Source organism: Pan troglodytes, chromosome 11 (genome assembly GCF_028858775.2).
Source record: "Pan troglodytes isolate AG18354 chromosome 11, NHGRI_mPanTro3-v2.0_pri, whole genome shotgun sequence".
Lineage (NCBI taxonomy): Eukaryota > Metazoa > Chordata > Mammalia > Primates > Hominidae > Pan > Pan troglodytes.
Window position 1 is genome coordinate 45,493,081 of NC_072409.2, and position 23,022 is coordinate 45,516,102.

General features: G+C 43.8%; 1 pseudogene; it reads right to left on the reverse strand.

The window, feature by feature from the left end:
* Positions 1-15,297: 15,297 nt before the first annotated feature.
* Positions 15,298-22,645, reverse strand: LOC100609002 (polyunsaturated fatty acid lipoxygenase ALOX15-like; annotated as a pseudogene).
* Between the last annotated feature and the right edge of the window lie 377 nt (positions 22,646-23,022).

Here is a 23,022-nt window from a genome sequence, read left to right on the forward strand (position 1 = left end):
AGGAAGGGAGGAAGGAGAAAAGAAGGAAGGAAAGAAGGAAGGGAGGGAGGGAGGAAGGAAGGAAGGAAGGAAGGAAGGAAGGAAGGAAGGAATTTGTCCAAACAGGACCCAACCTGAAGGAGCTCCTAATTGCCAAGGATGGAATAATTTGAGCAATAAAATAAAGGATGATATTAGATTTTAACCCACAGAATAGAATATCCATCATGCTGATATTAGTAATGGCAAAAATCAATAAATAAATGGAGAAGAGATGATGCTTCTTCACAGAATTCCAGTGAAGAAATGAAGATAGAAATATTGCCAACAGGCAAACACCAGGAATAAAGGCTGCAGACACAATCCCACAGTAGAGGCAAAAATTAGTGGGTGAAATTTTGGGGGGAATGGAATGTACATAGTCTCCCCCAAGATACTGAACTACAACAAGAAAGACAGTAACTATAAAGTGGAGAAATTTCATCAAAGTGTACAGTGGAGAAATTTCATCAACTTAACCCAGTGGTCAAGGTTCACATGGCGAGTATCAGACACACAGACATTCTGGGCCTCTCAGTAGGATGCCCCATAAAGGGCGTATTGTTTCCGTGGTATTCAGATCAAGACCATCCTGGCTAACACGGTAAAACCCTGTCTCTACTTAAAAATACAAAAAAATTAGCCGGGTGTGGTGGCAGGCTCCTGTAGTCCCAGCTACTCGGGAGGCTGAGGCAGAGGAATTGCATGAACCTGGGAGGTGGAGCTTGCAGTGAGACGAGATCGCGCCACTGCACTCCAGCCTGGGCGACAGAGTGAGACTCCATCTCAAAAAAAAAAAAATGCATACACATAGACGTAGAGTGTGGACTGATGGAGAATAAAGAGTTGGAAGCATGAGAGAGTGGGAGGGAGTGGATGATGAGAACTTACTTAATGAGTACAATGTACTTCATACAGGTGATGGATACTCTAAAATCCCTGACTTAACCGCTATGTAATCTATGCACATAACAAAATTGCACTAGTACCCTACAAATTCACACAAATATAAATAAATAATGCTAGAGATGAGTGAGCAAGAGGAAGAAGGGGAAAGGGGTACAGACAGAGGGGAACGAGGAGTGACATGTTTTGTCTCATTTTGGTGGTTGGGTTGCTGCCTGGAGATAAAGTTGACAGGAACGTTATCTTCTGACTTTCCCCATTAGGTGCAATCCCACAGGCAAGTGGGCTTGCCAAAGAAGAGTGCTGCTCCTGACGCCCAAACAGAGATGAGCCTCTCCCTCTCCTTTCCCGAAAAGTCTCTTCTCCATGGCTTGGACAAACTGTTTACTGCTTCTCTAGAGGGAGACCCTATACAAGAAAAAGACGGAATAACTTCCCTCCAGTCCTCCTCCTTACCATGAGGCAATAATCAGAATGGGATTTCAACATTCATGGGGTAAAATGTAAAATCAGATTCTGAAAGTGGAAGTTTGCATATTGACAGCATTTGAGATATTTGTTTATTAACGTCAACACAATTCCGAGGACTCTTTTGGAAAGTGGATTTTGAGGGTGATCCACCAAGGTGGGAGGAACATTATTTTACCTTAGGCTGAATTTCTCCACATGGGTAGATTTAACAGAGATTATGCATTCAGAGTTTTGTTTTGTACATCTGGATGTGATTCTACTAGTTTACTGAATTGGACAATAAATTACCCAATAGAGTTTTAGATGATGCAAAAGAAGTTTAGATGCCATAAAGCTCTTGACATCTTGCACAGACTTGGAAACATAAGAATGCTGGACTGTGCATCACGTATGCCCCATCCACACACTGTGTCCCTTAAGAGTACTGGGAAGATTCAGCCTGCACCAGGAGTGGTCCCCAATCTTTTTGGCACCTGGGAGAGCTTTCATGGAAGACAGTTTTTCCATGGATGGGGAGGGGATGAGGAGGATGGTTTCAGGGTGAAATTTTTCCACCTCAGATCATCAGGCAATAAGTTAGATTTTCATAAGGAACACGCAACATAGATCCCTCCCGTGCATAGTTTGCAGTAGGATTTGTGCTCCTATGAGACTCTAATGCCGCTGCTGACCTGACGGAGGTGGAGCTCAGGCAGTAAAGCTGCTTCACCAGCGCTCAACTTCTGCTGTGCTGCCTGCTTCCTAACAGGCCATCAACCAGGGGTGCCTGGGGGCTGGGGACCGCTGCTCACCAGGATTGAGAAACATATCGATATGAGAAGCAGCAGTTCTTTTAAATGAGTTTTACCAGCTCTTCTAAGAAATTAAATATGTTACACAAGAAGACAAACGAGGGTTGCACAATGACCATGGGTTTTATTTTCTCTGTTCAGTGATTTTTTAATTTCACTAGTGGCCTCTGCATACAGTAAAATTACTCACTCAATTATCTGAATTTTGATTTAGATTATGGTCCCTAAACAATTAAGAAATTTAGAAAGTGCCCTATGTTAATACCATAGAACACAATCACTATTGAAAATAAGCACTGATTGCGACACTGCACTCCAGTGTGGGCAACAGAGTGAGACTGTCTCAATACAAAAAACAAACAACAACAACAACAACAACAAAAAAAAAACAAAAGGAAAGAAAAAGAGAAAATAAGCATTTGTCAGAAAAATATGACATCTTGAAACTTTTTATCTTAACTCTGTAGATACACATATTTTTCCATTTTATCTGATACAAGAACCAGTTTATAAAGCAAATTTAGGAAGTTACATTTACTTTGCCGTTTAAAAAAATCTATATTCTTGCATGAGCTAAAATATCATTTTGCATTTTTATTTCTCACTGGGGAAAATCTCCAGATTTTCACACCACAAAGAGCCATCTTTTACCCAAAATGTACCCCCCAAATTTAATCAATCGGAGAGTTTGCCTTGATTTGGAATACAGAGTTATTAAAATATACTTCTCTCATTTTTCTCTTACGGAGTACTATTACACTCATCTATATCTTGATTAAAAGTCTAAATACAGGCCAGGTGCAGTGGCTCACGCCTGTAATCCCAGCACTTTGGGAGCCTGAGGCGGGTGGATCACCAGGTCAGGAGATCAAGACCATCCTGGCTAACACGGTGAAACCCCATCTCTACTAAAAATACAAAAAATTAGTCGGGCACGGTGGCGGGCGCCTGTAGTCCCACTACTTGGGAGGCTGAGGCAGGAGAATGGTGTGAACCTGGGAGGCGGAGCTTGCAGTGAGCCGAGATCACACCACTGCATTCCAGCCTGGGTGACAAAGGGAGACTCCGTCTCAAAAGAAAACAAAAAGTCTAAATATAAAGTGTTCTTTAAAGATTTTTGGCTGAGCACAATAACTCATGCCTGTAATCCAAAGGCTATGGGAGACTGAGGTGGGAGGATCACTTGAAACCAGGAGTTCCAGAACAGCCTATGCAACAAAGTGAGTCTCCTATCTCTACAAAAAGTAAAATACAGATTTGTTGAGGCACACCTGTAGTCTTAGCTGCTCGGGAAGCTGAGGCAGGGGGATCCCTTGAGCCCAGGAGTTTGAGGGTGCACTGAGCTGGGATTCCACCACTGCACTCCAATCTGGGTGACAGAGTGAGACATTGTCTCCTAATAAGTAAATAAATAAATAAATAAATAAAAACATTTTAAGATTTTTTATGGCTAGGTATTGTGGCTCACACCTGTAATCTTAGCACTTTAGGAGACCAAGGCAGGCAGATCGCTTGAGCCCAGGAGTTTAAGACCAGCCTGGGCAACATGGAAGAAACCCATCTTAAAAAAATAAAATTTAAAAAATAAGAGTTTTTATGACCACTAATTGTTGGCATGATATAAATTAACATGTTTGTTCTTTAGCTTATAACTCAGCAGGAATGATTAGAATTTTCCTTTCACTCATCCAAAAGCTTTTGAGAGATAGAATGTTTTTAAAAATAAGAATACTGCGGCCAGGCGCGGTGGCTCACGCCTGTAATCCCAGCACTTTGGGAGGCCGAGGTGGGCAGATCACGAGGTCAGGAGATCGGGACTATCCTGGCTAACACGGTAAAACCGCGTCTCTACTTAAAAATACAAAAAAATTAGCGGGGCATGGCAGCAGGCGCCTGTAGTCCCAGCTACTCGGGAGGCTGAGGCGGAAGAACGGCTTGAACCCCGGAGGCGGAGCTTGCAGTGAGCCGAGATTGCGCCACTGCACTCAGCCTGGGCGACAGAGCAAGTCTCCATCTCAAAAAATAAACAAATAAATAAATAAGAATACTGATTACATTTTTATTAATAAATTTGTATTAATTTGTTTTGCATAGTTATATGGATTTCATTTTTCCTTATCAGAACGTAATATTTATCTTTTAATTAAATGTCATATAACTTAATTCAGTGATATTTTTTCACTTAAAAATATCCTTTTTCAACATGAAAACCATAGATTCTGTCCCTTCAAGACTAATTCAATTAACCTATGTAATATATTTCTGAAAGATAATAAGTATAATTAGTGACTTGGCTCTCTTTTCAAACACTGAAGTTTTAAGATGTCTTTTTTTTTTTTTGAGATGGCGTCTCCTCTGCCGCCCAGGCTGGAGTGCAGTGGCGCGATCTTGGCTCACTGCAAGAAGCTCCGCCTTCCGGGTTCACGCCATTCTCCTGCCTCAGCCTCCCGAGAAGCTGGGACTACATGCGCCCGCCACCACAGCCGGCTAATTTTGTTGTTGTATTTTTAGTAGAGACAGGGTTTTACCGTGTTAGCCAGGATGGTCTCGATTTCCTGACCTCATGATCCGCCCACCTCGGCCTCCCAAAGTGCTGGGATTACAGGCGTGAGCCAGGGGGTCCGGCCAAGACGTCATTTTTTTTTTCTGACAATTATTACCTTTTCACCTGGCCTAGAGAGAATCTTTCTTAAAGATCATTATATGTAAAACATTATCAGTTTTGTTTTTAATTTTAGTTAACTTCTCCCTACACCCATAAAGCAGTCTTTGATATTTTTTATTTTAGGTTTTTATAAGCACTTGCCAATTTCTTGGATTTAAACAAAATAGAAACTGTTTAATTTGAAATATCTTACAACCTTTATTTTCTAACACCTCCAATTCAAAGATGCTCTCTGAAGGAAATTATTTTTCTTTGTCATCCATGGAGTATACATAGCACTAATCCTTGGGGGAATTAACAACTTTGGCAAGCATACTATTCATTACTAGAAAGGCTGGAGTCTCTATTAGGGTCTTTGAATTCTCTTAGAATTTCAATTCTCAATTCATATGGGTTTGGACTTAAGAAAAAATATATTCAAACAATGAAAAAATATTAAATTTGGTGGCAAGTTGGAGATAATATGGAATCTCTTCTTTCATGGAAAGGAAAGGGGTAACAGAAACTGCTATCTGTCCTTCACTATCCATTCTATCCTTATCCCATACAACTGAAAGTATAGCCTGTCACATGACTAGCCAGCTACACCATATTTCCCAGCATCCTTTGCAGTTGGTCTTTTCAGTAAAATGCAAGCAGATGTGATGTCTGCCACTTGCAGTTTAACACCCTAAGACTAGACTGTGTCCCCTCCATTTGCTCTTCCTCATTCCTGCTGGTTACAACCCAGTTTTAATAAAAAAGATGAGTATAATACACTGGAAGGGAAGAAAGACAAGATGAAAAGAACCTGGGCTCTTGAATTGTGGAGTAGAGTTCTTCACTGACTTCTGTTCTAGCTACTTCATGTTTGGGAGCTCTCCATCATGGCAGTTTAACCTACTCTAAGCCCTAATGTTAGATTTTTCTCAGCAAGATAGAGCTTTAACAGTGTTCCCTGCTGGTTAGAAACACGCGGCAGAGGCAGGTGAGACTCCTGACTGATAATCAATCGTAGTAAAACTTAATTCCTTTCATTGCCTCATACATTGGCTCATACTATCCTTAGTGCTCTACTTTCAGCTCAGTTTATCCAAATCACATCACAGCCTCAGCTGTTCATTTCAATGAGGCAAGACTGTAAATCTTTGATTAAATAAGAAATCTAGCCCAAGTCTTATTTTTTCTTCACGCATGGAGGAGAAGGGAGAAGTGTCCATGACCCTTTTTGTATTCACAAGTATTTATACGTTTTGAAAAACACAAATGTCCATTTAAATATTTTTGCCAGAACAATATGCTATTAATTAAATCAACCAATCAGAACTTACAAATCTTCTAGAGGTTAAGGAACACTTTCACAGGATATAGCAATAGTATCTAAGTTCTAGTGACTTTTCAGAATACCTAGTTAAACAGAACATATACAGAAACAGTTTTATCATGCAGGATACCATCTGCCTTTCTCTACAACTATAAGGGAAGGAGGAATATTTTCTCTTATGTTATAGAGACTTTTTTGTACCAACAGTTAGAAGAGCCTAGAGTTTCAAAGTCATGCAGTAAAGTTCCGTTAGTAAACTTGGCCTGGGGAGACCAAAATTTACAATAGATAAGACAGAATAGGATTATTAGCAAGTGGAATACATAGCATGTAATATTTTACATCTATTTATCAATAGTTGATATAGGGTTGCTACTACAGGATGGATTTGAAAGGAAACTCGTTATAAGGATTACATGAAATAGAAGAAATATTCAGGGAAAAGGCTGGGCGCAGTGGCTCACACCTGTAATCCCAGCACTTTGGGAGGCCAAGGCGGGCGGATCACGAGGTCAGGAGTTCAAGACCAGCCCGGCCAACATTGTGAAACCCTGTCTCTACTAAAAATACAAAATTAGCCGGGCGTGGTGGTGGGCACCTGTAATCCCAGCTACTTGGGAGGCTGAGGCAGGAGAATCACTTGAACCTGGGAGGCAGAGGTTGCAGTGAGCCGAGATCGTGCCATTGCACTCCAGCCTGGGCAACAGGAACAAAACTCCATCAAAAAATATATATATATATTTGGGGAAATTATGAAAAATTGATATCAAAATATAGATAAATGCAGAGCACTATTGACATAAAAGGCAAACATCAGTAAAGCAATAGAATATAGGAAAAAAGAGAGAAATTTAGACTATGATACAGGAAGTTTCAAATTTGTGGAGAATGAGTGAACCATAAAATAAGAGAACTTGGGACATTTGGCAATCCACTATTTTCATAAGGTTAGTTCCTACCTGACGCCATACCCCAAAGTAAATTCCATGTGAATTTTTAAAACATCAAAACAGAGTAAATTATTACAAGAAAATATAAAGGTACCACTTTTATACTTCCAGCAGTACAACAAACTAGGTACTTTGAAGTACTCTCCACTACAGTAAACAAACATGTTGCTACTACAATACCATCTGCAATACCAAAAAGTAAGGGAAGTCAGTAAGTATTGGTGACAAAGTAAGTAAGGAACTAAGTACAAGGAACTAAGTGTGAATGGTCCCAGTAAGCCAATGATCAAGAAGACCTTTCATGGACCAAATAAATGCCTGTTCTAGAGCTAGAACATACAGACTAAGCCCAGGACCATCTGCTAGACTGAGGCATCGAACCCCAGACTTGGCATTAGCTAGGGTCCCTTTAGCTAGAGCTAAGGTCATCTTAGGTGAGACGCACCCACCTTGACTCCTGGAATAAGCAAACTACAAATTATCTATGGGGAACAGCAATCCCAATTGAGGCCCTCAAAGTTCCCACAGATTAACTTCCATCAGGTATAAGTTCACAATCAGAAACCATTTCACTCAGAAGAAAACAAACACACCATGAGTGAGAACCAGCAGAAAGAATGACTGCAGATTTAGTTACCCGGGGATTTCATATACTGGACTTAGATACGGAATACAAAATAACTATCTGTCAAAGCTTAAAAAAATGAAAGATGGAATCCAAAAAAATCAATAAAGAACAAGAGATTTAATTCCCAAGAAGTTTCAAAAAGAACTCAACAGAACTTTTAGATATAAAAATTGAATAGAATTCCACTTCTGGCCGTGACAAAGTAACTATTATCAGACCAGCCCTCCTGCTATAAACAACTTAAAAAATGAAACAAAATATGGAAGGACTGTGTTTAGACATTGTATCACAGCCATCAGAGGACTGTGGCCCCTGAAAAGGGGTAAGCCAGTGAAACGAGCCCTACAACCACCCCAGCCTTCTTCCCAGAGGCAGTTTCTAGACCGCAGAGCAGAAGAGGGGACACGAGCAGAGCACAGTGACTTAATTGTGCTTGGGAGAAACAAAACCAAGTCCAGGAAAGGGAAGGGGACTGAAATATACAGGAAGAAGTGTGAGAGAGAAGCCAGCATGCGGAGCAAAGGCTCCAGAAATGTGCATAGGGGATTTGTACATGTTTCCTATTGCTGCTGTGTCAAGTCACCACAAACTCAATAACAACATAAGTTTATTATATCATAGTTCCGGAGGTCAGAAGTCCAACCTCCATGGACTAAAGTAAAAGTCTCAGCAGGACTGGTTCCTTCTGGAGGCTTTGGGGGTTCATCTATTCCTTGCCTCTTCAGCTTCTAGCAGCTTCTGGCATTCCTTGGCTCATGACTGCATCACTAAAACCTCTATTCCTGTCACCACATTGCTTTCTCCAGCTTTGACCTTCTTGCCTCTTCTCACAAGGAGCTTGTGATTACATTGAGCACATCCAGATGATCTAAGATCATCTCCCCATTTTAAGATTCTTTTTTTTTGGGGGGACAGAGTCTTGCTCTGTCACCCAGGCTGGAGTGCAATGGCATGATCTCGGCTCACTGCAACCTCTGCTTCCCGGGTTCAAGTGATTCTCCTACCTCAGCCTCCCTAGTAGCTCGGATTACAGGCACATGCCACCATGCCTGGCTAATTTTTGTATTTTTAGTAGAGACGGGGTTTCACCATGTTGGCCAGGCTGACCTTGAACTCCTGACCTCAAGTGATCTGCCCACCTCAGCCTCCCAAAGTGCTGGGATTACAGGCCTGAGCCACCGCACCCGGCCATTTTAAGATTCTTAATAACTTCTGCAAAGTTGCTTTTGCTATGTAAAGTAATATATTCAAAAGTTCTGGGGATTAAGATGTGAATATCTTTCAGGAACCATTATTCTGTCCTCTGCAGGGTTCCTTGAGTCTTTGTCTGAATACTAAGCTCCACAGCACAAGGTAAGACTCAAGGAATCAAAGAAAAGTGCAATTTATGGCAAACTATAAGCTTATAAAGTGAACCAAGCTCTCACAGGACTTTAGAGACAATCTAGTTCCCATTAGCCAGAGTGAAGAAACCTTGTTGAATACCTAGGCAATTTAGCAGAAACCCCAGAAAGGCAACACCTGAGGAATATGATGAAGCAAGCCCTAAACGAACCTTGAAAGGCTGAAGCTGCATAACAGAACAATACCTGACTCTTTTTTTTTTTTTTTTTTTTTGAGACGGAGTCTTGCTCTGTCACACAGGCTGGAGTGCAGTGGCACGATCTCGGCTCACAGCAAGCTCTGCCTCCTGAGTTCACACCATTCTCCTGCCTCAGCCTCCCAAATAGCTGGGACTACAGGTGCCCACCACCATGCCTGACTAATTTTTTGCATTTTTAGTAGAGACGGTTTCACCATGTTAGCCAGGATGGTCTCGATCTCCTGACCTCGTGATCCACCTGCCTTGGCCTCCCAAAGTGTTGGGATTACAGGCGTGAGCCACCATGCCCGGACAATACCTGATATTCTTTAAAGAAGACCAAAAAATCCTACTCAACAAGATAGCATCCATAATGTCTAGTGTCCAGTTAAAAATTACTAGACATGACAGAGCAAAAAAAAAAAAGTGACCCATAACTTGGAGAAAAAAATACTCAGCAAAACAGCCTCAGAAATGATAAAGATAATGGGATTTGTATATAAGGACTTTAAAATAGTTAAAAGTATATATACTTTTTACTTATTTATTAAATAATAAATAGTTATGTTTGCATCCATAATAGAATGACTTATCCTCCCACTATAAACAACCAGAAAAACAGGACAAATATATGAGACAATTGTTTTAAGACATTTAATAGCAGGCAAATCAGGGCTGTAATCATGGAGGAAAAGAAAATAAATTAGATAAGTTTATGATAAGCTTTCTGCCTGAAGGCAACTGGGAGCCCAGGAACAAGGGACCCAAATAGCCCCCAGTGGACTCTCTGAATTGAGGAGACAGAAATCAGGATATAGGGAGGCTGAGACAGCTACAAGTTACTGGACAGAGTTCTAGAGAGGTGGGACTAGTGCAGAAAAAATATTTCAAGTAATCTGCATATGGGCTGTGCGAGGTGGTTCACATCTGTAATCCCATCACTTTGAGAGGCTGAGGCAGGCGGATCACTTGACAAGGTCAAGAGTTTGAGACCAGCCTGTCCAACATGGTGAAACCCCATCTTTTCTAAAAATACAAAAATTAGCCAGGCATGGTGGCAGGCGCCTGTAATCCCAGTCACTTGGGAGGCTGAGACAGGATAATCTCTTGAACCCAGGAGGCAGAGGTCGCAGTGAGCCAAGATTGTGCCACTGCACTCCAGCCTGGGTGACAGAGCGAGACTCTGTCTCAAAAAAAAAAAAAAAATCTGCATATGGATGTCCTTGAGTCATTGAAGAGTACTGGCTGGAGGCAAGGGAAACAGGGTGAAACTCCATGAGGACAGGCAGGCACTGGAGAGCTGAACAAGTCTCAGACCTCCCAAAGCAGGAAGATATTTGAGTTCTAATCACCCTAAGTAGAAAAGTGCTCAGTGATCAGTCTTTCAGTAGAGAGCAGAGAAGAGTTGCACTTTGGCAGTAGTGCTGACCTATCCCCTTATTGAAAGCATTTGAGTACCATTCCAACAATGCTTAAAAACAGGCTGAAAGATGAAACTGATTTACCAACAACTTAACTCCTTACCACACTTGCAACAATTTAGAGGAAGACAAACGACAAAATTCAGACAGTCCACAACATAATATTCCCAATATTAGGCATCTAATCAAAATTTACCAGATTAAAACAGACATTATAACCATATCGAAGTATTTATAGGAAAACATAATGAGGGGAGAGTGGAAGATACTAAAAAAAGGGGCAAATGAAATGCCTAGAGATTTTATTAAAACAATATTTGTTTCATCTGTCATAGTTGCAAAAAAAATCTGAAATAAAAATTCTACTGAACGTGATTAATAGCAGATTAGACATTGCAAAAAAAGGATGAGAAAGCTTAAAGACATAGCAACAAAGTCTTTTCAAATGAATCATACAGAGGAAAGTCCTACACAGAACCTCGATGGCCTGCAGAACAATATCAAACAGCCTAACACAGATATAATGTGAGTATCAGAAGAACAGGGAAGTGGGACAGAAATTTTTGAAAACATAATACTTGAAAAATTTCCAAGTTTGATGAAGACTAAAAATTCACAGATCCATAGAGCTCAATAAACCCAAGGCAGGATAAACACACACAAACACACACACACACACACACACACCCCTGACACAAAGGCACATCAAAATCAAATTGTAGCAAACCAGTGATAGAAATGAACCTTAAAATCACTCAAAGAAAAGATACATTATGTACCACATAATAAAGATTAAAATGTACCACATATGAAACAAAAATAACTCAAAATGGATTACAGACCTAAATGTAAATCCTAAAACTATAAAATTTCTATAAGGAAATACAGGAGACAATCTTTTGCTTGGAGTAGACAAAGATTTATTATACAGAACAGAAAAAGCATGAAACAATTTATAAAATTGTTAAATTGGATTTCATCAAAATTTAAAACTTTTGCTCTTCAGAAGACATTAAGAAAAAGAAAAGGCAAATTTGAAGATAATATTTGCAACACACGTGTCAGTCAAGGGATTTGTATATAGAATATATAAAGAACTCTTACTACTGAATTAAAAATGAGACAAGTTACCCAATTTAAAATAGGAAAAAGATTTGAACGGATATTTTACACAAGAATATATTATAATGGTAATAAACACATGCAAAGATGCTCAACATCATTAGTCCTTACACAGCCATAATTGGCCAAAACTAAAAAGATTCACCATCCCAAGCATAGGCAAGGGTGTGGAACAACTGGAACTCTCTTTTTTGTTTGTTTTTGAGACGGAGTCACGTTCTTGTTGCCTAGGCTGGAGTGCAATGGTGCAGTCTCGGCTCACTGCAACCTCCGCCTCCCAGGTTCAAGCAATTCTCCTGCCTCAGCTTCCCAATTAGCTGGGATTACAGGTGCCCACCACCACACCTGGCTAATTTTTTTGTATTTTTAGTAGAGACAGGGTTTCACCATGTTGGCCAGGCTGGTCTCAAACTCTTGACTTCAGGTGATCTGCCCCGCTTGGCCTCCCAAAGTGCTGGGAATATTTGCAAACTTTTACCTTGAAAACACTGAGAATATAAACACTAACCAGGCTGGGATGAAGGCTCCTTCTTGAAATTGTGTACTGGAGGCTTGTTTGCAAGAATTTCCCTTAAGCGATTCTGACAAAAGTTTATTGTTATCTTCCATGTTCTACCACCCATCACCTTGAGGCTATGCTTCCTATGGTTTTCAATAACTTACTATAATTTCCATTTATTGGCTACCTATTTGTCATAAGAAAATATATTTGTTAGAATAAGTCTATTGTAAGAAATTGAGGCCGGGCGCGGTGGCTCATGCCTGTAATCCCAGCACTTTGGGAGGCCGAGGCGGGTGAATCACCTGAGGTCAGGAATTCAAGACCAGCCTGGCCAACATGGTGAAACGCCATCTCTACTAAAAATACAAAAATTAGCCAGGCGTAGTGGCAGGTGCCTGTAATCCCAGCTATTCAGGAGGCTGGGGCAGGGAGAATTGTTTGAACCCGGGAGGTTGCAGTGAGCCGATGTCGCACCACTGCACTCCAGCGTAGGTGACAGAGTGGGACTCCACCTCAAAGAGAAAAAAAAAAAAGAAATTGAATGTACTCATCAAAAATCATGTAGCTCACTATCTGTCACCTGACTTTTTATTCTGGAACTTCACTGGAAGGGAAGGGCCATGGCTTCATGTATTAGAGAACCTGAAGAGCATGTGTCTTAGTTTTCCCCGTGCAAGTCTGTCTGTAATAAACCTGAGGCTCTAAAAGATTTGTTTCCAGAAAACAATGAGAGTTGAAATTTTCTCTGTCAGGGACTGAGGAGAAAGTCTGTTGCAATGAATGTACTGAACAAGGAACCAGGAATGAGGTTGTGGCCCCCAAGGAAAAGAGGGTGTGACCCCGAAGAGAGGTGCATGGCCTGTAAAAAGGGTGTGGGCTCCAAGAAGAAGGAGGTGCCTCTGCGAATTTGTCTTCCAGGACCCTAAACATGCTCTTACTTAAAACCTTTCCATGGCTGTTTCCCAAAGGTCAAGTCTAATCACCTGACATCATGAAACAAACTCTTCCCCGCTTTGCCACAAGACCTCTCGTAGGCCCTGCGCCCCACCGCATCACTCCCCAGGCTGGATTACTGTTTCGTTTCTGGTGTGGAGATCCTACCACACTCTCTTGCCTCTTTGCAGATTCTCCTAGATTCCAGTGTTAAACTCTGCCCCCACCTCTCTACTATTCATTTCCAATTCCTCCTTCAAGAATCAGACCAGACAGGCACAGTGGCTCATGCCTACAGTGCCAGCACTTTGGGATGCCAAGACAGGAGGATCGCTTGAGCCCAGGAGTTTGAGACCAGCCTGGGGAGACCCCATCTCTACAAAAATTTAATTTAAAAAAATTAGCCAGGTATGATGGCATGTGCCTGTGGTTCTAGCTACTTGGGAGGCTGAGGTGAGAGGATCGCCTGAGCCTGGGAGGTTAAGGCTGCAGTGAGCCATGGTCATGCCTGTACCCCAGCCTGGGCAACAGAGCAAGACCTTGTCTCAAACAAACAAACAAACAAAATAATAAGACCAACATTCCTGCAATCCCAGCACTTTGGAAGGCCAAGGCAGGAGGATTGCTTGAGCCCAGGAGTTCCAGGCTGCCGTGAACTATGATTGGGCCACAACACTCCAGCCTGGGTGACTAAGTGAGACTGTTTCTTTTTAGAAAAAAAAAAAAGCAGACCAAGCATCACCAGTATGTCTTCTGTGGAATTAAATAGAATCAGAGGCAAGAAGCATCTTTACTGTATTATAAAGGGAACACTTTTGGTTTGTGTGTACTCTTAGTTTCTGTTTTAAAATACCCACAGATTATCATATTAAGAAATAAAACTTCCAAGTTTATTTTCCCAAAATCTTAATGAAATACAGAAGTTAGAGTTCATTGAATGCCTTGTTGTACTCATTTTGGTAATAATGAAATTTTTAGTCTTTTTCCACTTAATGTTATTAATTGGGAGCTTCCCAGCTGGTGAACTGCAGAGGGGTTAAGGTATGGATGCATGAGGCTGAAGTTCTGATGCCGAGTATCTCCAGCCAGGAGCAGCTTCTTCAGTTCAACCAGCTGACTTTCCTTCAGTATTTTCTAAGTGAGCCATTACATGAAAATCTCGAGTCAAAAATTCTTGGGACTCACTGTCTTAATGGTTTGCTTTGTAGTGTGTCTGGCTTCAGGACACAAGTTAGATCCTATATAGTTAGAAAGAGAATTTTTTAATTTGTATTTATTTATGTATGTATTTATTTATTTGAGACAGAGTCTCACTCTGTCACCCAGGCTGGAGTGCAGTGGTGTGATCTTGGCTTACTGCAAGCCCCGCCTCCCGGGTTCATGCCATTCTCCTGCCTCAGCCTCCCGAGTAGCTGAGACTACAGGTGCCTGCCACCATGCCCAGCTAACTTTTGGTATTTTTAGTAGAGACGGGGTTCCACCATGTTAGCCAAGATGGTCTCAATCTCCTGATCTCGTGATCCACCCGCCTTGGCCTCCCAAAGTGCTGGGATTACAGGCGTGAGCCACCGCACCCAGCCAATTTTTTTTTAATTTTTAAAAACTTTTGTATTCTTTACCACATCAAGCATGTGAACCCAGATAAATGTTTCTGATGCTCTATATTCTTTTGCCAATATTTTATCTAAAATAATTCAGTTCTAGTTCTTTTCTATCATTAGTCTAAAATATCTTTTTGTTATTGTTAAACTGAATTTGGGTTCAAAATCATATTTCCAGCCCAGGCAACATAGTGAGACCTGTCTCTACAAAAAAAAATATTAGCTGGGCATGGTGGCATGAGCCTGTAGTCCCAGCTACTCAGGAGGCTGAGGCTGAGGTGGGAGGATCACTTGAGCCCAGGAGGTTAAGGCTGTAGTGAGCTAAGGTGATGGCACCACTGCACTCCAGCCTGGACAACAGAGTGACACCCTGTCTCAAAAAAAATCACATATGATTCATAAAAGGTGTGGAATAATATGTATTATCTCCCTATTCGATCCTTGAAATGGTTTATATAATTGTGGCTGTTATTTGCCCTCTAGATCTGAAGAAGGAGGAAGACAGGGAGGAAGGAATATATAGGAAAGGAGGGAGGGAGGAGGGAGGAATAAGGCCCCAGGTGCTGCCTCTAGAGTAAAATGTGTTCACTGGGTGCAGAGACCATGAAAAGGTGTCCCTTTAGGGAGGGTGGGACATGAGAAAAGTGTGGGGCTTGGGAGGGTAGGACTGAAACCACCTGGGGGTAGAACTGTGGCTTGGGTGGAGGGCGACTGAAATAACCAAAGGCTGGTGACACTCAGATAGCCACACTGTTTTCCACCGGGCTGGGCCGCAGGTATTCATAGGGCATGTCCCGTGTAGCATTCCAGATCTCAGTTCCTCATCCAGGGCAGCCAGCTCCTCCCTGAACTTCTTCAGCACAGCCTTAGGCTGAGGGCCCGAAAAATACTCCTTCTTATGCTGGCTCACAGCCACCTGGGATGGAGAGGAAAAAACAGCTTAGAGCCTTATGACCCCCAGTTTGGGGTGCCACATGTCCCCACAGCTGCCTCCTTCCTTAGGGCCCTGGGCACTTTGCTGTCACCATAATGGGCTGGTGTCTGCTCAGCTGCCAACTGATGGACATCTGGAGAGGACATCTGGAAAGTTGGGCAGTGTTGCATCCTTGGTGGTTGGCAGCCACATCGTGCAGGGTGCATTAAGGACCCAAATGTACCAATCCAGCTAAGGAAAGTCAGGAATCTACAGTCAATGTCTGCTAAGCATGAAAACCCTGTGACCCACCTGCATACAGACTCCTCCGTCACCCAGGCCCCAAATTCCCAGCTGCCCATTTCTGGTAACTACCTGGTCCAGGTGGACGAAGGAGTGTCGGCCAGTGCAGGCAAAGATACATGTGGTGACAAAATGGCAAACCTGGTCCTGAGACTGTAAAGAGACAGGAAACCCTTCAAGGGGTGAGGAGAGTTAGAAGCTGTGAGGTCAGGAATAGAGCAGAGCTCAGAGGCCAAGGCCAAGAGAGGAGAACAAGAGGGGTGAGAAAGAGCAGAAGGAATGCTCAGTAACTCTTGTGGGAATTACCATGACAGCAGGCTTGGGTGGGGGAGTGGGGAGCTGACTGGGAGGGTCCCACTCAGTGGGGCACTGGTGCTGACTCATACTGGCTCACAAGAGTCAGTCAATGATGTTAAGGTTTTTAGTGAGCTGGCCAACATCACCTTGGTAGCCACAGTAGGAATATTTGTGCCATGGAAATGTGCAAATGTTACAAATTGGGACCTTTTTTTTTTCCTGAGAGTCAGTTATTAAACATTTATGAGCAACCACTGGTTCCGCTGCATCTGGCATCTAAGGGGTTCTCAATGCATAGGATGGGGACCTGTCTCCAGCTGGGAGGGAATAGAATCTGAGAAGGCCTTTGGAGTTTTCATAGGTATTGGAAATGCTTCTGGAAGATTTCATAGAAGCACAGAGGATTCTGGGGAGATCTCTTGCAGTTTTGTGTCTGAGATTTCAGGGCAGGAGCTCCTCTCACCTCGGTCCTGGGCAGCCGGATTTCAATGATCTCTCGACACCAGGTCTGCAGCTCTGGGTCACTGTTCACAGCCACGTCTGTCTTACAGTGGAGACTTATGATTCCTTCCACATACTGGCCAGCCAATGGGGCAGGGCCAGAGTGTTGAAGCCAGCTCTGCCCCTGTTCACATGGCCATGTCAGGGCCCCAGGCCCACAACCAGACACAGACCTCGGGCTCTCCTAGATTTCTTCTCCACCCCCACTGGCCTTCCCGCTTGCCTCACCGAGAGATGATTTCCCGGAGCTGCAGTGCATCTTGGCAAAGAAGGAAGACTTGACTCCCAGGAGGCCCTGGACAGCCAAGTCATCAGGGGGACAGAAGGAGCTATAGGTTAGAAAGGCTCCAGCTCGCTTGAGCAGCTCCACATGGCTTCCCCACCAGTGCTCACCACCTGAGAAGCAAGGATGGGCAGAGTCAGGCGAATTGACCAGCCCTGAGTCCAGAGTCAGAAAGAAGAGTGACCCAGAATCTCCCTTTCTTTCCCCATACCTGGTTGAAAACTTCCTGTTGGAGACCAGCCCAGTTCTGGCCCAGATGTTAATTTCCATGGTGTATTGCAGGTGGGGAATTATAAGCTAGAGGCAAAAAAGCAGGGAAGGGCAAAGTTAGAAGACAGCTGCACAGGTCCCTGCAGGAAATAGGGGCTGACAAGCAGGAAAGATACCAGGTCTTCAGAAAAATCACAGACTTGAAGTTCAGTGACCTCTCAACAGTGAGTTTTCAGAAGTACCATTTGACCCAGCAATCCCACTACTGGATATATACCCAAATGAATAAAAATTGTTCTACCATAAAGACACATGCATGTGTATGTTCATCACAGCACTATTCACAATAGCAAAGACATGGAATCAAATCTAAATGCCTATCTACAATAGACTGGGTAAAGAAAATGTGGTGCGTATACACCATGGAACACTATGCAGCCATAGAAAAGAACAAGCAATATGGATGGAGGTGGAGGCCATCATCCTAAATGGATTAACACAGGAACAGAAAGCCAAATATGGCATGTTCTCACTTATAAGTGGGAGCTAAACATTGAATACACATGGACATAAAGAAGGGAACAACAGACACTAGCATCTATCTGAAGGTGGAGGGTGGGAGGAGGGAAGGATCCCAAAACTACCTATCGGGTACCATGCTTATTACCTGCGTAACAAAATAATCTGTACACCAAACTCCTGTGACACATAATTTACTGATATAACAAACTGCACATGTACCCCGAACCTAAAAGTTAAAAATAACTACATAAATATAAATAAAAATAAACAACCAAGTTTTCAGTTGATTTGCACTGACTAACGTGTTCCACAAACCACTGACTTAGTGCTTTATGATAATTGAAAGAAATCATTCTCCTTTGCTTTTCATATTTTTTTCCACAGGTCTAGACCAAAGTTTCTCAACTTTTTTTTCATTATCATTCCGTAAGTAGTCTTTTTCTTTTTTTTTAGATGGAGTCTCGCTCTTGTTGCCCAGGCTGGAGTGCAAAGGTGCGATCTCAGCTCACTGCAACTTCCACCTCCTGGTTTCAAGTGATTCTCCTGCCTCAGCCTCCTGAGTAGCTGGGATTACAGGTGCACACCACCAAGCCCAGCTAATTTTTGTATTTTTAATAGAGACAGGGTTTCACCATGTTGGTCATACTGGTCTCGAACTCCTGACCTCAGGTGATCTGCCCGCCCAAGCCTCCCAAAGTGCTGGGATTATAGATGTGAGCCACCACACCTGGCCTAAGTAACCTTTTGAGACATTTTTTCCTAATCTGACCCCACCTCATGAAATTTTAATGCTACATATATACTGTATATTCACTTATGTATTGCATCATATCTGTGATTTATACATAAAAATAATAAGATTTTTCACACATATTTTCCAACCATCTTCATCCCTTGGGGGACACTGTTGCCCCATTGAGAATGGATGGTCAACCACTGCCTCCCTCCAAAGCCTCCCCTTCATCCGTTATCCTCACCTTCTTCAGCCGCTGGTCTCCAACACGGGAGTTTTCAACGAGGTATGGGGAGAGAAAGGGAGATTCTGGGTCACTCTTCTTTCTGACTGTGGAGGCAGGGCAGGTTGATTTGCCTGACCTTACCCATCCTTCAAAGAACCGAAAGAAGCCGAGTTCATTCCCACCTCGATCCTGCACAAGCTGTTGCCTCTGCCTGGAACACTGTGCCCCTTTGATCATTTCAAGGTTAGCTTCTGACAGTCGCATTCTCGATGTCATCTCCTTCAAGGGAGCCTTTTCTGACCACCCAATCTAAACTTGCCATCACGTCACTCTGCTTTGATTCTCTGCATCGTACCTACCACAGCTGATATGTTACAATACAGTCTGTGTTGTCTGTTTGCCCTTGCTGGAAATGAAAGTCTCAAAAGATCAGGACCTTGACTATCTTGCTTACTGCTAGCGTCTAGAATGGTTCTTGTCACACAGGAGGCTCCCAATACATATTTTTAATAAGTAAATACTTCGCTCTAATGGTCTGTAATAAACCAGGTGACTGTTGTTTTCTGAGCCCCTCTAAATGGCCAGTATCACTATTTTAGAACTGATAAATGACTGGCTGGAAAAAAGTCTTTGTATATTATTTGCATAGTTTCTTCTGCTTGGATGGAATCCTTGGTCATTTGCATGTACTGTTTATGTACTGTACCAATATCTGTGCTTTGCACATAAAAAGAGTAAGATTTTTTTCCCTACTTTCCCCACGAATGATTTTACCCCTCCCCCCAAGAAAGGTGCTATGCACGGCCAGCCATGCTTGCACTCTTTTGCTCTCACATCTTCTATTCCTTGATTCTCTCCATACTCTGAAACTCCACAGAGAGGGAGCCTCCAGAGGTGGGAATGTGGCCTGGGGCAGAGATAGAGGCCTGCAGGAGGGAAGGGAATAAGGTGTTACCTTGAAGACAGGATGTATCAAAAGCACCTCATGGTGGCCACAAAAGTGACCTCAGCCATCAAGTGTCCCCTCAGAGGATGAGGCTGCAGCTCATGGAGCTGGAAGTCAGAGCTATGGACCCAGCATTTGGCCAGAAGCCAGACCATTGCAGGATCCATGGGCAAGAAAAGCGGAAGTGGCTGGGATCCTACGTTGGAGCTGGAGCAGGAACAAGGTGTAGGGAGAGAAGGGGTGAGTGCCAGGTGCTCAGCAACTCCCCTCCCTTGCATGTTTAACCTCTCCCTTTGTCCTCCAAATGTGTTTCACTTGCTCCATGTCACTGCTGCCACTCCCTACAGCTACCCCTCCCTTTCCTATCCACTTGGTGCATTAGCACCCTGCAAGCTGCTCTGCCTCCAACATTCTGTAGAAACTGCTCTTCTAGTGCCTTCTCCAGCCTCCACTTCCCCTTTCAGTCCCTGCAGTGTGGACAAGATTCAAACTGCCTGCTTCCTTCATCCCACACTCCTTTTTCAAAATCTCATCTTTCAGCCCCACCTTTACCCAAATGACTAAATCTCTAGTTCTCAGTTGCCTGCCAGACAATTTAAATGTCTTCCGGTAATCTCAATATTGGCCAGGCGGAAGCCTATGTGAGCACCCTGTCCTCTTTATTCCTGCTATTTCTGCAGGCACCTGGCCTGGCTTCCCTTTCCTTCCTCCTTGATCTCCTTCTAACCTCACATCCACCTGTCCTCTTCATCCCGATGGTCACTACCCACATCTGAGCCCACCTCCTCCTGGGGCAAGTGCTGGAGCATGTCACCCTAATCCTTGTTTCTAGCATCTCCCCTCTCCAACCCATCCTAAACACAACCGCCTATACAGCATGCCCACAGCATATTTCTGTCTTTTTTTTTTTTTTTTTTTTCTGAGATGTAGTTTTTGTTCTGTTGCCCAGGCTGGAGTGCAGTAGCACAATCTTGGCTCACTGCAACCTCCGCCTCCCAGGTTCTCCTGCCTCAGCCTTCCGAGTAGCTGGGACTACAGGCATGTGCCACCACGCCTGGCTAATTTTGTATTTTTGGTAGAGACGGGGTTTCACCATGTTGACCAGGCTGGACTTGAACTCCTGACCTCAGGTGATCCATCCGCCTCGGCCTCCCAAAGTCCACAGCACATTTCATCACAGCCTTCTCCAGCTTCCCACATCACACTCCTTAGCCTGGCGTAGTCTGGCCCCCAGTCCAACTGTCCCCTAGGAATCTCCTGACTCCTCTGCCTCAGCCTCTCTGCCCAGACCTTCTTGCCCCTGAGGACAGGTCCTTTCCGTCCCTCCTGCTTGTCTGAGCCCTGGCCCTCCTTCAAGGCTCATGATACCCCACCTCCCCTGATCCCTCCTGGGCTGTCCTGTCCTCAGGGACTTCCTCAGTACCAGAGCTTCTTCAGACTGGCCCAGTCTGTCTCTCCAGCTATACTTCAAGGTGTTCGAATCACAGACATTGCCCATTTCCTCCTTTAAGATGCAGATAGTGGGTGCCCAGTGAATTTCGATAAGGGCTGAGCTGAGAAGGCTGGATACTGGGAGCAGAAATCTCAAGTCCTCTCACCTGGATGACCATGGGCAAGAGTTTCCCAACAGACTGCAGCTTCAGCATGACTAGAGGGGCAGCCAGATGCTGCTGGCTACACAGAATGATGTTGGCCTTGATCCCATCTAGCAAGGAGAAGTCAGCTTCAAACAGTGTGCTCCCCTGGATGGGAGAAGAGGTGAAGGGCTGCTATCAGCATAAGGCATCTTCTTTCTTACTCTGATTCTTCCAGGGGAGAAGAGAGAGAAGGGAACTAACTTGTCTCCATCACCGACTTTGTACCAAGTAGGGAATCATGTGGTTATTGAGATATATATATATATATATATATATATCTTACTCTATATACTGAGAGAGATATATATATATCTTACTCTATTGCCCAGGCTGGAGTGCAGCAGCAGGATCACCATGGCTCACTGCAGCCTTGACTTCCTTGGGCCCAGATGATCTTCGCACCTCAGCCTAGCTGGGACTATAGGTGTATGCCACCACACCAAAACTTACAGACACTAATTTTTGTATTTTTTATGGAAATAGGGTTCCACCGTGTTGACCAGGCTGGTCTTGAACTCCTGGCCTCAGGCGATCATCTCGCCTCAGCCTCCCAAAGTGCTGGGATTACAGGCATGAGCCACTGTGCCTGGGCTTATAATTCTTATACATAGTTGAATGAGCCTCAATTTCACAGAGGAGGAAACAGATAATCGGAGAGGTTGGGTATTTTGCCTGAGGTCACAGAGCTTACAAATAGCAGAACCAGGGTTCACATCCAAGCCTATCTGCCCTGTAATCCCATGCACTTCCTCTCTGTTGTTCTATATTGACTCCTGATTAACAGCCACAGCACTCTGACCTTGATTCCCTTACTCTGCACACTCCCTGAATCCCTAGCATCAAGGCCCAGTCACGTTTCTTCATTTGACCCTGTCCTATCAACCATTCCACCTTGCACACCCTCCCTCCACAGCATGTGGGGAGGAGGCTGTGCAGCTGAGCTTCTCCAGGATCCCCCAGGACTTCTGCAGAATCCCTCCTTGTTGACTGGCAGCAAGCCAGGCCCACAGTGGGTCCCGCAGCAGTACCGGTGACGCTAGCCCAACTCATTTCACTGTTGGGCCTCCCTGGGGTTCTGATGTCCATACCTCCAGCTCCTTCTCCAGCTGGGCCTGCAGTTCCTCCGTCCCTGGAGGGAACACGAGGTGGGTAGGAAGGTGAATGGAGAGCCTCAGCCCCATGGGGTTGGCACCATTAAGAAACTGGTACCCAAATAAGGCTTCCTGCTTTCTGAAGTCCCACACATTATCTGGGGAAGGCAGTTGTTGAGCAAGTTGTGGGATCTGAGTTCTTGGTCCTTCCAACCCCCACCAACCATGCCCACTTGACTCTAGCCCACCAGAGGGACCCAAGTCTCTGGTCTCCCCACCCTGGTTCTTTCAATTCCCCTGGATTGGGTGGGAGCTGGAGTAAGAGTCCTGGGAGGAGTATTGGGGTAGGGGGTCTGATCAGCTAGCTTGCCCTGGCCACACTAGAAAATCCGGTTGAAGTCATCCAGATTGTTCCAACAAGTCAGAACATTTACAGTCTTTGATAGCGAGGTCGGCCAGGCTTCAAG